The sequence below is a fragment of the Phyllobates terribilis genome, unplaced genomic scaffold (genome assembly GCF_046119375.1).
Source record: "Phyllobates terribilis strain yellow unplaced genomic scaffold, ASM4611937v1 Scaffold_7__3_contigs__length_470593459, whole genome shotgun sequence".
In the NCBI taxonomy this organism is placed as follows: domain Eukaryota; kingdom Metazoa; phylum Chordata; class Amphibia; order Anura; family Dendrobatidae; genus Phyllobates; species Phyllobates terribilis.
The window spans coordinates 260,917,832-260,931,791 of record NW_027362767.1 but is presented as its reverse complement, the minus strand read 5'-3'; the positions used below and the strand labels follow the sequence as shown (position 1 = coordinate 260,931,791).

The 13,960-nt window shown below is 44.3% G+C and overlaps 2 protein-coding genes across 5 annotated transcripts in view; one reads left to right on the top strand and one right to left on the bottom strand.

The window, feature by feature from the left end:
* Nucleotides 1-12,995, top strand: part of SSNA1 (SS nuclear autoantigen 1) — a 48,744-nt gene extending 35,749 nt beyond the window's left edge. The window contains exon 4 of the mRNA XM_073640529.1: nt 12,437-12,995. The gene's annotated coding sequence lies outside the window, so the exon portion shown is untranslated. The remainder of the gene's footprint in view (nt 1-12,436) is intronic.
* The window catches only part of LOC141154498 (multidrug and toxin extrusion protein 1-like), an 87,500-nt gene that overhangs the window by 23,594 nt on the left and 49,946 nt on the right, over nt 1-13,960 (bottom strand). The gene's annotated exons all lie outside the window — the stretch shown is intronic.

Sequence of the window (13,960 nt, the reverse complement as noted above, 5' to 3'; positions counted from 1 at the left end):
TAGGGTTTTGAACTTGAGTCTAGGGAGCCAGTGAAGGGATTGACAGAGAGGAGAGGCCGGGGAATAGAGGGGGGACAGGTGGATTAGTCGGGCAGCAGAGTTTAGAATAGATTGGAATAGATTGGAAGAGTGCGAGAGTGTTAGAATGGAGGCCACAGAGTAGGAGATTGCAGTAGTCGAGGCGGGAGATGATGAGGGCATGCACTAGTGTTTTTGCAGATTCTTGGTTGAGGAATGTGCGGATCCGGGAGATATTTTTGAGTTGGAGTCGGGAGGAAGTGGAAAGGGTTTGGATATGTGGTTTGAAGAAGAGATCAGAGTCCAGGGTTACCCCAAGGCAGCGAGCTTGCATGACTGGGGAGAGTGGACAGCCATTGACTTTGATGGATAGGTCAGATGGGGGGGTTGAGTGAGATGGGGGAAAGGTGATGAATTCTGTTTTGTCCATGTTAAGTTTTAGAAATCTAGCAGAGAAAAAGGTTGAAATAGCGGACAGACATTGTGGGATTCTGGTTAGTAAGTAGGTGATATCAGGTCCAATCAACCTTGCTGTATTTGGTTGAATCTGTGCAGAGTATCGCCCTGTACACACAGGATCTGGCTGCTTCTGTCTTCAGTCACATCATCAATAAAGACTAGTGACCTAGTGCCATTGGAAGCCATGCATGCCCGCGTCATCATATTGCCTCCACCATGTGTTACAGACGATGTGCTGTGCTTTGGATCATGAGCTACTCCAAGCCTTCTCCATACTTTCTTCTTCCCATCAGTCTGATGCAGGTTAATCTTAATTTCATCTGTCCAAATGCTTTTCCAGAACTAGGCGGCTTTTTAGATGCTTTTTGGCAAAGTCTAATCTGGCCTTTCTATTTGGAAGGTCACTGCCAGACTATCAGTATTTTGTCAGTATTCGGTCAGTATTTTTTCTCAGGAGTAGGAGCCAAAACCAGGTAAGGAACAATCAGAGAAAAGGTATAATAGAAACAAGTCACCAATTCTGCATTTATCACCCACTCCTGGTTTTGGCTCCCACTCCTGAGAAAAAATACTGGCCGAATACTGACTAAATATTGATAGTGGAGCCGTGGCCTTTCAGGCTAATTAATGGTTTGTACCTTGATGTGAACCCTCTGTATTTGCTCTCATGAAGTCTTCTCCTTATGGTAGACTTAGATACTGAAGCACCTACTTCCTGGACAGTGTTCTTCTCTTGGGTGGATGTTGTGAAGAGGTTTTTCTTCACCATGGAATAGATTCTGCGATCATCCACCAGTGTTGTCTTCCGTGGATTTCCAGGCCTTCTTGAGTTCACAACCTCAACAGTGCGCTCTTTTTTTTTTTTTGCAGAATGTATCAAACTTTTCATTAAAACCTCACATTTATTTGTAGATTAAAACATGAAAAAGTAAAATTTAAAAAACATGATAGCACAACAGTCGACTCTTTTCGAGCTACACTAGCTTTTAATCATAACAACTAATATACAGGAGCTGTGGAAATATATAGCATAGAAAATAGATGTGGAATAGACAAATCACATATGTGCTTAATTATTAACCCTATCTATACACAGGAGAAGAGAAAAGAAGGAGGGGAGGGGAGAAAATGTGGGGAGGGAGGAAGAAAAAAAATGATACACAAATTGAAAGATGAATTAATGACTCAAAAAAACGTATATTTCACAAAGATAAATGAAATCCTATAGATATAGCGGAGGGGTTAAAATGAACTTTATTATAAATATTAAAATGAAAAATATAGACAAAAACCAAAGTGCAATGTGCTTAACCGCATACCATGAATAAAAAGTACATAGTGTCAGGACCGTCAGCGACGACATCGGGGAGATCACACAATTAACTCATCGTGCCGTCATTCTGTCCGGATTTTATCAAGGATTCGCGAGTACACGATCCCGACTACTCACTACCTAGTTATCGGCAAGCGAGCAGAAAGCTTATGGCGTCACACCTCCAGATTCCAACGCATGGAATATGTGTATATGCCCCCGTATGGTTACTGCCAGCTTCACGATAGCCCAATTATTATTATTCGCTGCCGCCAGCCAGATTTGAAATATAATACAGGCCTGGTCAGACGCCTGCGTTCTGGTGGCATATATGGCTCCAGGGGAGGGAACGATTACAAAGCAAAAGAAACAGGACTATTAAATTTTATATTACTCCAAAAGAGATGCAGTGTTTAGGAAAAATATACAAAGGGTTTTACAACAGGGGACAATACAATACATATGCAGTTACACAAAATAAACCGGATTAAAGAAGAAACTTACTATAAGATCGCAGAGACGATTCAATATAGATGGAGGGGAGGCACTCCAGATTTGACCATTACCGAACGGGATCCGTTACTTATAATAAATGTATACTTCCGGCAATGAATACTGATCCATCCTCTGTGGATTCTTTTATGCCTAAGGGGAGACCTGCCCACACACCCCCTGTGCTGACATCACATGGGCTTGGCTCCAGCCTTCACATTTTTATTAAGATATCTGGTTTTTGTGATAACTTATTGGTGGTTGATCGTAGAGGCCCGAAAGTGATACAATTTTTTCCGTCATGAATTTACCTTCCTGTAGAGACCACACATGACATAGTTGCAGTTTGCTACTTTGTTACTTTTGTGCCACAGCCCCCGAAGGGGCTCACAGCTGCGGGAAAATAAGCATATTGTTCCTTAGCTGACCCTGTCACTAAAAATATGGGTCCCATTAGTATCAGAAGTATAGAACTTCAAATATTCCATATTTCGTATCGATGCCGGACTTCCTGACTCAAGCTTCCTCATCTACGTGTAAATTTGTCGCAAGCCTGTGCCAGAGGAAAGCACACTCGCATTTTAATTGGGTTGGCAGCACCCTTGGTGTTAGCATTTGCCTACAAGGCACTTCTCATGTGTGTGTTAATTTGCATACAGACAGATGGTGGACTGTCAGCTCTTGGTCCTTTGATGGTGGATAAGGGAGGGGGGATGAAGAGGGGTCTGGGAGAGAGGATTCTAAATATCTATGACATCTTCCCCTCTTGGAAGTGGCATAGGGGCCAATTTACAGATCGCCACTTGAGCCTACCTCGCGGCTCACCCTTCCAGCTGATCAGACAAGCCGGGGGACCCAGCTTCCCCACCACCCTGACCGACTGGGGATCCAGCTTTCCGATCACCCTGACCAGTTTGGAATACATTTTTCCCATACCTCTGACAGGCTATGGGTGCCTTCCTCCCATAATCCTGACAGACAGGGGGACACACTTTTCTTTTACCTTGCCTGGTTGTGGGGCTCACCCTTCCATCCTTCATGGCTACCTGGGGGGCCATGCTAGTTAAGAGCCAGCTACGACCGGCCATGTCACAGTCCGTTGTGACACCGGTCGGCAGCACGGGACCACTTTCCTTGTGATCCCCGTGTTTCTCCCCATCTTTTCTCATCACCTCTGGAGCCGTGCTAGTCATGGGGCAGCTACCCCTGACCATGTCACTATCTGACGTGACACTGGTCACCTGCACGGGACAACCTGCTTCCTGTTGTCCGTACCTGCTCCCCTTGCCCAGAGAACTTATGCTGGCTCGTTTTAGCGGATCCTCAGCAGCATCACCCAGCGGGGTGAGGTGGCTGAGTTCCCCTTTACCACAACACACATTTTTATTGTACATGACATTGACAGTATTGACAGTGGCATTGCATGACATATCAGATCTGGGAGGGTTGTCAGGAATGTATCGGGCAACCAACCGTCCCAGATCAGTTCCCAATAGCACATTAGTGGGGAGATTCTCCGACACCCCCACTTCCCTTAACCCCCTACCCGCACCCTAATCCAGGAAAACTAGGGCCGTCGGTATGGGATGCCGAACACCCCCAAACCCGGTGACAGTCAGGGTCTTCCCAGGAATGAGTTCTTCAGGTAACACGAACTCAGGGTAGATATGGGTGTGTTCTGTGCCAGTGTCCTTAAGGCCAACAGTAACGGTGTTGCCCACAGTAACCGGTTTTAAGTTCTCATGGGCCCGGCTAACCGCCCCACCCACAAAAAGAATGGCTGCAGTAGGCCCTGGGGCCTCAGGTGTGGTGTTCATATTCTGCCTCTCCGGGCAGACAAGGCTGATGTGACCAGTTTGGTCACAAGTATAACTCTTACGGGAGTCAAATGCAGTCCAGGTGCTGGAAGATGGGACAGAACCCACAAAGGGCCGGCTGGCTGGAACACTGGGGGCTGTTGTAGGCTTACTCCCCTTCCAGCTGGCGGTGGCCGACTTCTGCACCTCTGGTATGCAGTTGGCCTCATAGGCATCTGCGATATGGGCTGCTTTGGCGGCCTCCTTTGGCTCCGTGTCAAGCACAAACTGTCGCACTTTCACTGGGCAAAGACGAAGAAACTGGTCCTTCACCATCAGATCCTTCAGGTCCTCAAAGGTGGTGACTTACAGTACTTGGACCCACTGCTCAAAGTTGGTTCTGAGCCCATCCACCACATCGCCATAGCTGCTATGTGGTCCACTCTGGAGGGCTCTGAACTTTTTCCGGTAAACCTCCGGAGTCAGCTGGTACTTTTTTATCAGGGCCTGCTTGACAGCCTCATAGTCTCCATCTTGGTCTCGAGGGAGAGAAGCAAACACTTCCAGAGCCTTTCCTCTGAGCCCTGGAGTTAAATATCTGGCCCACTGGGCTTCAGGCTACTGATACTGCCTTCGGGCTTTTTCAAACCCTCACAGAAATATGTCCAAGTCTCCGTCCTTTTCCATTACTGGAAATGCTCAGGAAGGAGTTTAAAGCCGTTGGTGCTGCTGGACTCACTGATTGATGGGGTGGATCTCGGCAGCTGGATTCTGGCTAACTCCAGCTGGTACCGCTTCTCATCTTGCCACTTTTGCTCAGCTGCTTCCCGGTCAGCTTGGGCCTTACGCTCCTCTTGGTCAGCTTGGGCCTGGCTGACGCTCAGCAGTCTCTTGGGCAGTTTGGGCCCGGCGCTCAGCAGTTTCTCGGTCAGCTTGGGCCAGATGCTCGGCTCTCTCAGCCTCTCGCTCTTGGAATTTCAGGATCAGCTGCAGTCGTCCGTAACGATTGTCTGCGGCGAGCTGCTCCAAGGCCATCTGCAGGTGGGGGTCCGCACTACCCTGGCTGCGGGTATGGCTGGCAATCACAGGTGGAACCCCTGCAGCAGCGCCATCTGGATGTTGGCTGGCTACCCCATCATCAGGGCTCTGCTTTCGGACGGGCTCTGCAGCACCTTGCAACAATTCAGCAGTCATTTGGGCCTTGTTTTTGCCCATGGGGTCAATCTGTCTCAGCTCACAGAGGGCAGTGAGAGTGGCCTTTGACTGCTGGTGATACCAGGGCTCTTGACATGTAGCCATCATTGCCAAATAAAAGATAGGACAGAATAACAAGAGAAGGGGGGGGATGCAACTGCTGCACTTACAGTAATGTCCCAGATAAAAAATATTAAAACACTGAGTCTGATTTCTTAAAACTCTGCACAGAATTCTTGCAAGAACCGTGCAAGTTTTCAGTGACAGGAATGATTGCTTAATCCAGTCACTGATGTTGTGTTATATCCCACCGCTTGCCCCCCATTTGTCAGGACCGTCAGCGACAACACCGGGGAGATCGCACAATATCTCACCGTGCCTCACTCTGTCTGGATTTCGTCAGGGATTCGCGAGCACACGATCCCGACTACTCACTACGTAGGTATTGGCAAGCGAGCGGAAAGCGCATGGCGTCACATCTCCAGATTCCAATGCATGGAATATGTGTATAGGCCCCCGTACGGTCACTGCCAACTTCACGATAGCCCAATTATTATTATTCGCTGCCACCACCGGCCAGATTTGAAATATAATACAGGCCTGGTCGGATTCCTGCTTTCTAGTAGCATATATGGCTTCGGGGGAGGGAACGATTGCAGAGCAAAAGAAACAGGACTATTAAATTTTATATTTAATCCAAAAGGGAGGCAGTGTTTAGGAAAAATATACAAAGGGTTTTACAACAGGGGACAATACAATACATATGCAGTTACACAAAATAAACAGGATTAAAGAAGAAACTTACTATAAGATCGCAGAGACGATTCAATATAGATGGAGGGGAGGCACTCCAGATTTGACCATTACTGAAAGTGATCCATTACTTATAATAAATATATACTCCCGGCAATGAATACTGATTCATCCTCCGTGGATTCTTTTATGCCTAAGGATAGACTTGCCCACACACCTCCTGTGCTAAAATCACATGGGCTGGGCTCCAGCCTTCACATTTTTATTAAGATATCTGTTTTTTGTGGTAACTTATCAGTGGTTGATCGTAGAGGCCCGAAAGTGATACCATTTTTTCCGTGTTGAATTTACCTTCCTGTAGAGACCACACATGACATAGCTGCGGTCTGCTAATTTGTTACTTTTGCACCACAGCTCCCCAGAGGGGCTCACAGCTACGGGAAAATAAGGATATTGTTCCTTAGCTGACCCTGTCACTAAAAATATGGGTCCCATTAGTATCAGAAGTATAGAACTTCAGATATTCCATATTTCGTATCGGTGCCGGACGTCCTGGAGTTTGTGGCTGGGAATTGTGAGTAGGGTGACAGAGTCCCTTTGAAGTTCCTGACTCAACCTTCCTCATCTACGTGTAAATTTGTCGCAAGCCTGTGCCAGAGGAAAACACACTCGCATTTTAATTGGGTTGGCAGCACCCTTGGTGTTAGCATTTGCTTACAAGGCACTTCTCATGTGTGTGTTAATTTGCATACAGACAGATGGTGGACTGTCAGCTCTTGGTCCTTTGACAAATGGTGGATAAGGGAGGGGGCATGAAGAGGGGTCTGGGAGAGAGGATTCTTAATATCTTCTTAATATCTATGACACATACCATAGGTTAGTGTACTACATATGAGAGTATATGTCATTTAACAACAGAATTACTCTACTAGGTTAATATGCCTCTAGAATAAGTATAAATGGGTAGGACACACTCACACCTATGTGGTATGTCAAATTCCTCTTGTATGAATAACTACCCAACCATACATAGATTATGGAGTCTCATGCAAAAAAAGGAGGAAAGGGTAAATGGGTACAGGTCCAATGTATCCAAAAGATCCCTACATCTGTATCCCCCATAAGTCATACCAAGACTATTATAATTATAGCCATGGAAACACCCTATCTGTCAAAATCGTTTGTATAGCACAGAAAAAGATAAAGGCTATCTATCTGGTCTACATGCACGGCATAGCAAGCGCTAGAGAAACTAAACCAATGTAGAAAATAGATTAACTAGGTCACGTGTCATTTAGGTAAACCTTATGTTACCACAAGTAATGATCACATTCAGTTATTACATACAGTGCAGACCAAAAGTTTGGACACACCTTCTCATTTAAAGATTTTTCTGTATTTTCATGACTATGAAAATTGTACATTCACACTGAAGGCATCAAAACTATGAATTAACACACGTGGAATTATATACTTAACAAAAAAGTGTGAAACAACTGAAAATATGTCTTATATTCTAGGTTCTTCAAAGTAGCCACCTTTTGCTTTGATGACTGCTTTGCACACTCTTAGCATTCTCTTGATGAGCTTCAAGAGGTAGTCACCGGAAATGGTCTTCCAACAATCTTGAAGGAGTTCCCAGAGATGCTTAGCACTTGTTGGCCCTTTTGCCTTCACTCTGCGGTCCAGCTCACCCCAAACCATCTCGATTGGGTTCAAGTCTGGTGACTGTGGAGGCCAGGTCATCTGGCGTAGCACCCCATCACTCTCCTTCCTGGTCAAATAGCCCTTGCACAGCCTGGAGGTGTGTTTGGGGTCATTGTCCTGTTGAAAAATAAATGATGGTCCAACTAAACGCAAACCGGATGGAATAGCATGCCGCTGCAAGATGCTGTGGTAGCCATGCTGCTTCAGTATGCCTTCAATATTGAATAAATCCCCAACAGTGTCACCAGCAAAGCACCCCCACACCATCACACCTCCTCCTCCATGCTTCACGGTGGGAACCAGGCATGTAGAGTCCATCCGTTCACCTTTTCTGCGTCGCACAAAGACACGGTGGTTGGAACCAAAGATCTCAAAATCAGACCAAAGCACAGATTTCCACCAGTCTAATGTCCATTCCTTGTGTTCTTTAGCCCAAACAAGTCTCTTCTGCTTGTTGCCTGTCCTTAGCAGTGGTTTCCTAGCAGCTATTTTACCATGAAGGCCTGCTGCACAAAGTCTCCTCTTAACAGTTGTTGTAGAGATGTGTCTGCTGCTAGAACTTTGTGTGGCATTGACCTGGTCTCTAATCTGAGCTGCTGTTAACCTGCGATTTCTGAGGCTGGTGACTCGGATAAACTTATCCTCAGAAGCAGAGGTGACTCTTGGTCTTCCTTTCCTGGGGCGGTCCTCATGTGAGCCAGTTTCTTTGTAGCGCTTGATGGTTTTTGCAACTGCACTTGGGGACACATTCAAAGTTTTCCCAATTTTTCGGACTGACTGACCTTCATTTCTTAAAGTATTGATGGCCACTCGTTTTTCTTTACTTAGCTGCTTTTTTCTTGCCATAATACAAATTCTAACAGTCTATTCAGTAGGACTATCAGCTGTGTATCCACCTGACTTCTGCACAACACAAATAATGGTCCCAACCCCATTTATAAGGAAAGAAATCCCACTTATTAAACCTGACAGGGCACACCTGTGAAGTGAAGACCATTTCCGGTGACTACCTCTTGAAGCTCATCAAGAGAATGCCAAGAGTGTGCAAAGCAGTCATCAAAGCAAAAGGTGGCTACTTTGAAAAACCTAGAATATAAGACATATTTTCAGTTGTTTCACACTTTTTTGTTAACTATATAATTCCACATGTGTTAATTCATAGTTTTGATGCCTTCAGTGTGAATGTACAATTTTCAAAGTCATGAAAATACAGAAAAATCTTTAAATGAGAAGGTGTGTCCAAACTTTTTGTCTGTACTGTATACCATAAACCCAGCACTGCACATTCTCTTATAAAACTAGTTTCCTCAGAGCACGCACGCCTCCGCGCTATTATAAATTCTCCAACTGGTAAGTTCTTTACTAGATTCGGGGGATGGCAACTAGTTGCGTTCTGGATGGAATTACCACTCACTGGTTTTCTGTAAAGTTTTGTATCAATTCTGCCAGTATATATATTACCTGTCAGTGTTACATCCAAAAAAGGTGTCATATTGGTGTGGCAGTTTACTGCAAATTTCAGATTTATGTTGTTCTCATTCAAATATTTGGAAAATGAAGAAACATCATAAGAAGGATAATAATAACAAATGAAAATCAGATCATCAGTATATCTTGCATAGTATGTAATATTATTGTGCAGGGGATTGGACGATGAATATAATATTGTCTCTTCCCACCACACCATGTAGAGATTCATTCGCAAGGAGGGGGAAAATTTTGCCCCCATTGGACAGCCCAGAACCTGTAAATAATACCTATTATCAAAAGAAAAATAATTATTAGCTAATAGAGATGAGGTTACAGACAGAAAACACATGATTAGATCATCTGAAAAGGAGCTATACTTCTGCAGGTGGTATGACAGGTGATATGACAGTGCAGTGAGTGCTGCATCATGTGGAATACACGAGTATAATGATATCACATGTGACCCAGTTATCATGTTCATGCCATGTGATTCTGTCCATGATTTGTAATAGATGTTTGGTGTCCTTTATATGGCTGCTTGTTTGTGTCACAAAGGGCTGTAGAGTGCTGTCAAGCCATGATGATAAGTTCTCCGTAAGTGAATTTATGCCAGCCACAATGGGTCAGAGAGGAGGAGGAAAACACTCTTTATGCTGTTTTGGAGGAGCATGAAAAATAGGGCATGTGGGTATTTCATTCATAATAAATTCCTGTTCCTTTTCGGAAATAAATCTCAAAGTAACTCCTTCTTCCAACAATTTAAACATCTTTGCAGATATACGGTCAGTAGGATAATAGGAGAGTTCCTGATAAGTAGATGAATCTGAAATAAGATCCATAACAGATGTATGATACAGCATGTTGTCCATAATGACAATTGATCCTCCTTTGTCAGCTGCTCTTATTGTGATATTTGTGTTCTCCCTTAATTGTTTAAGCGCCATTCTTTGTTTGTAAGTCAAATCAGTGTCACGCTGGGTGAGGGAAGGAGCGAGTGTACAATGATGGGAAGAGGGGGAAGGGAGCCCAACAACTAGAGAAAGGGAGAGTGGAGACCCCTAGGCATATCTAATATCACCCTGACTGCCCTATCGTCCCTAAATAGGTGCCGCACCTATTGCCGAGCAGGAAACCTAATCCCTGAATGTCCTTAGAGCTAGGCCCTAGGTAGGGAGGGGAAGGGGTGAGCACTAGTCAGCCCCAACTGCATCTAAAGACAACAAGGTAAACAGACAAAGGGGATACACTTAGCTTGAGAAGACACCAGAGAGATCACGACAACTATCCTCCAAGGAACTCCAAAAAGAAACAAGCCGACTGCAAGTACTCCAGGCCTGGACAAAGGAAAATAGAAGTATCACCAGCGACTCTCTGGAGACACAAGCAAGGGTGTGTCAATTAGCAGCAGAGGGTGGAGGTCACTGCTAGGTCCTAAAGGGAGAAGGATATCACTACACTACAGAGATAAAAGGATCAAGAAGGCGTCTGCAAAGCCAAGTGCAGTGACCTTCTACAGCCGGATCCAGAACGACTGTCTGTCACACTTGATACACCCATGACAGTACCCCCCTTCTACGAGTGGCCTCCAGACACTCAGGACCACGTTTCTCTGGATGAGAGGCATGGAACAAATGAACCATCTTAGGGGCAGTCACCTCCAATGCTGAAACCCACATCCTTTCCTCTGGACCATAACCCCTCCAGTGCACCAAGTACTGTAGGGAACAACACTGGAGACAAGAATCCACAATCCTCAAAATTTTTGGAACTTCAAATCACAATCAATCATGATTGGGGACGGCGGTAGGGGAGAGGACTAGAGAGGTTCTACATATTTCGTGAGCCGAAACACATTGTGGATCTTAAGGGTCTGAGATAACTCAAGACGAAACACTGCTGGGTTAATGACGGTGGTTATTTTATAGGGACCAATAAATCTAGGTCCCAGCTTCCAAGAAGGAACCTTCAACTTGATATTCCTGGTAGACAACCACAGAAAGTCATTCACACTTATGTCCGGACCTGGCGAGCATTTCCTGTCAGCCATACGTTTGCACCTGTCTTCCATGATCTTCAAATTACTTTGAACCCCCCGCCACACAGAAGAGAGAGATGAAGCAAAACTTTCCTCCTCGGGAACTCTCGAAGCCCCTCCCCCACTAAAGTACCAAACTGTGGATGGAAACCGTATGCACCAAGGAAAGGTGACCTGCCAGTAGATTCTTGGTGATGATTATTAATAGCAAACTCGGCCAATGGTAAGTAAGATGTCCAATCCTCCTGGTTCTTGGAGACAAAACACCTGAGGTAAGTGTCCAAATTCTGATTAATGCGCTCGGTCTGTCCATTTAACTGAGGATGGAAGGCAGAGGAAAAAGACACCTGCACCCCCAGTCGAGTACAGAAAGCTTTCCAGAACTTAGAAACAAACTAGGCTCCCCGATCTGACACCACATTGGAGGGAACCCTGTGAAGCTTCACCATCTTATTTATAAACACCTGAGAAAGAGTCTTGGTATTCGGAAGTGCCGGTAATGTGATGAAGTGAACCATTTTACTGAACCTATCTACAACCACTAAAACCACAGTCTTGCCTGCAGCTACCGGTAGGTCAGTAATAAAATCCATGGTCAAGTGTATCCATGGCCTGCTAGGAATATGCAGCAGAAGAAGAGGACCAGAAGGACGGGTATGCGATACTTTAGAACATGTGTAAATACTACAAGCAGACACATGTTGAACCACATCCTTATGCAACCCCGGCCACCAAAAATGACGAGAAAGGAGGTGCGCAGTTGCCTTACCACCTGGATGTCCTGCAAACACCGAGTTATGATGTTCCTTAACCCTCCGTCACATACAATAGGCCTGACAGGCACATCTCTTTTACTTTCATTTCTCCTTCCTCACCAGATTGTGAGGAAATCCCCTCCCTCCAGGTAGTCTCCTGTCTCTAGCAGCTCTGTGAAACCTCATACCACAGTTGGATTGCAGAGCTTCAGGAGGACAGATATAACTGCGCTAATCTCTCAGGCTCATTGTATGTGAACACGTCACACTCAATAAGGTTGGTATTTTATGTTTTTATTCATCACAATTGTTTATTTAGCTTGTTTTATGAATGTATAGCACAAAGTGTGAGGATATTTCTTAGAAATAAGGCAGATTAAAAAGAAAGTGTGCTGCTCAGGCATATACAGTAGTTCCCTAACACATATTCCTTCTCTTGCTTCAGATTATCTGCTGAAATGGAGAGGAAAATGTACAATTTATCAAAAAACCTTGATGTTGAGGAAGTAACAAACATGCTGTTAGATGATGCAGACCCCACACTGAATGAGGATTTAGGAGAGGAAAGTGAGATTGATTCTCATGATGAGGTGGAAGTATGTGAAGTGGATTCTGAAACAGAGCAAGATGGTGACAGTGATGAGGATGAAGATGTAGAATCTTATTATATGGGAAAAGATAAAAAAAAAACAATGGAACAAGAAGCCACTCCAGAAAAAACGTAGGGAACCTCAAAACATTATTACTCACCTTCCTGCAGTTATAGGAACTGCAAGTAATGCAAAAACTGCAGTTGAATGCTGGAATAGTTTATTCACAGATGACATTCTGGACTCTATTGTCACATATACCAACCAATATATAGACATTATAAAGGACAAGTTCATCTGCAACAGAACCATCAAGGCCACAAATGAAATAGAACTGCGTGCTTTTTTTGGATTATTATACCTTGCAGGAGCTTATAGGGCAAATAGACAAAGTTTGGAGGAACTTTGGAGTAAAGGTGGGGATGGAGTTGAAATATTTGGCCTTGTTATGTCCATAAACAGATTCAAGCTTCTAATTCGTTGCCTTCGGTTTGACGACAGAACTACCCGAACCGAACGTAAAACACATGACCGACTTGCTCCAATTCGTGATATATTCCAAAAATTTGTTGAAAACTGTAAAAAAAAGCTATTGCCCTGGGGAGAATCTCACTATTGACGAAATGCTCCCTGGTTTTCGTGGTAAATGTGCCTTTCGTCAATATATTCCATCAAAGCCTAACAAATATGGAATAAAAATGTATGCCCTTGTTGATGCCAGTAAGACCTACACTTACAACCTGGAAGTTTATGCAGGAAAATAACCAGAAGGTCCTTACTGTGTCAGCAATAAACCCAGTGATGTTGTAAAAAGACTGGCTGAGCCCTTATTTGGATCGGGTCGCAATATAACAGCTGACAATTGGTTTTCAAATTGTGATCTGATTGATTATCTGAAAATGCAGAAGCTTTCATATGTCGGAACTGTAAGAAAAAATAAAAAAGAATTGCCTACACAGTTTGTAAGTGTGAAAGGGAGACAACAGTACAGCAGTATGTTTGCATTCCATAATGGAAAGGTTTTGGTTTCTTATGTACCACAAGCAAAAAAAATTGTACTTCTTCTATCAACACTTCATGATGATGATGCCATCGATCCTGGGACTGAGGCACAAAAAAACCCGGAGATAATTACATTTTATAATGCAACCAAAGGGGGTGTTGATACAGCTGATCAGATGTGCTCAACTTTCAACGTCAGCAGAAACACCAAACGCTGGCCAATGGTCATATTTTTTGCTATGTTGAATTTGGGTGGTATAAATTCACAAGTCATTTACCTTGAAATCAAGCTTGAACCACTCCGTAGACGATTCTATCTGAAAAAATTGGCCCATGAACTAGTGCTTGGAGAGCTACGCAGGAGAAGTATGAAAACA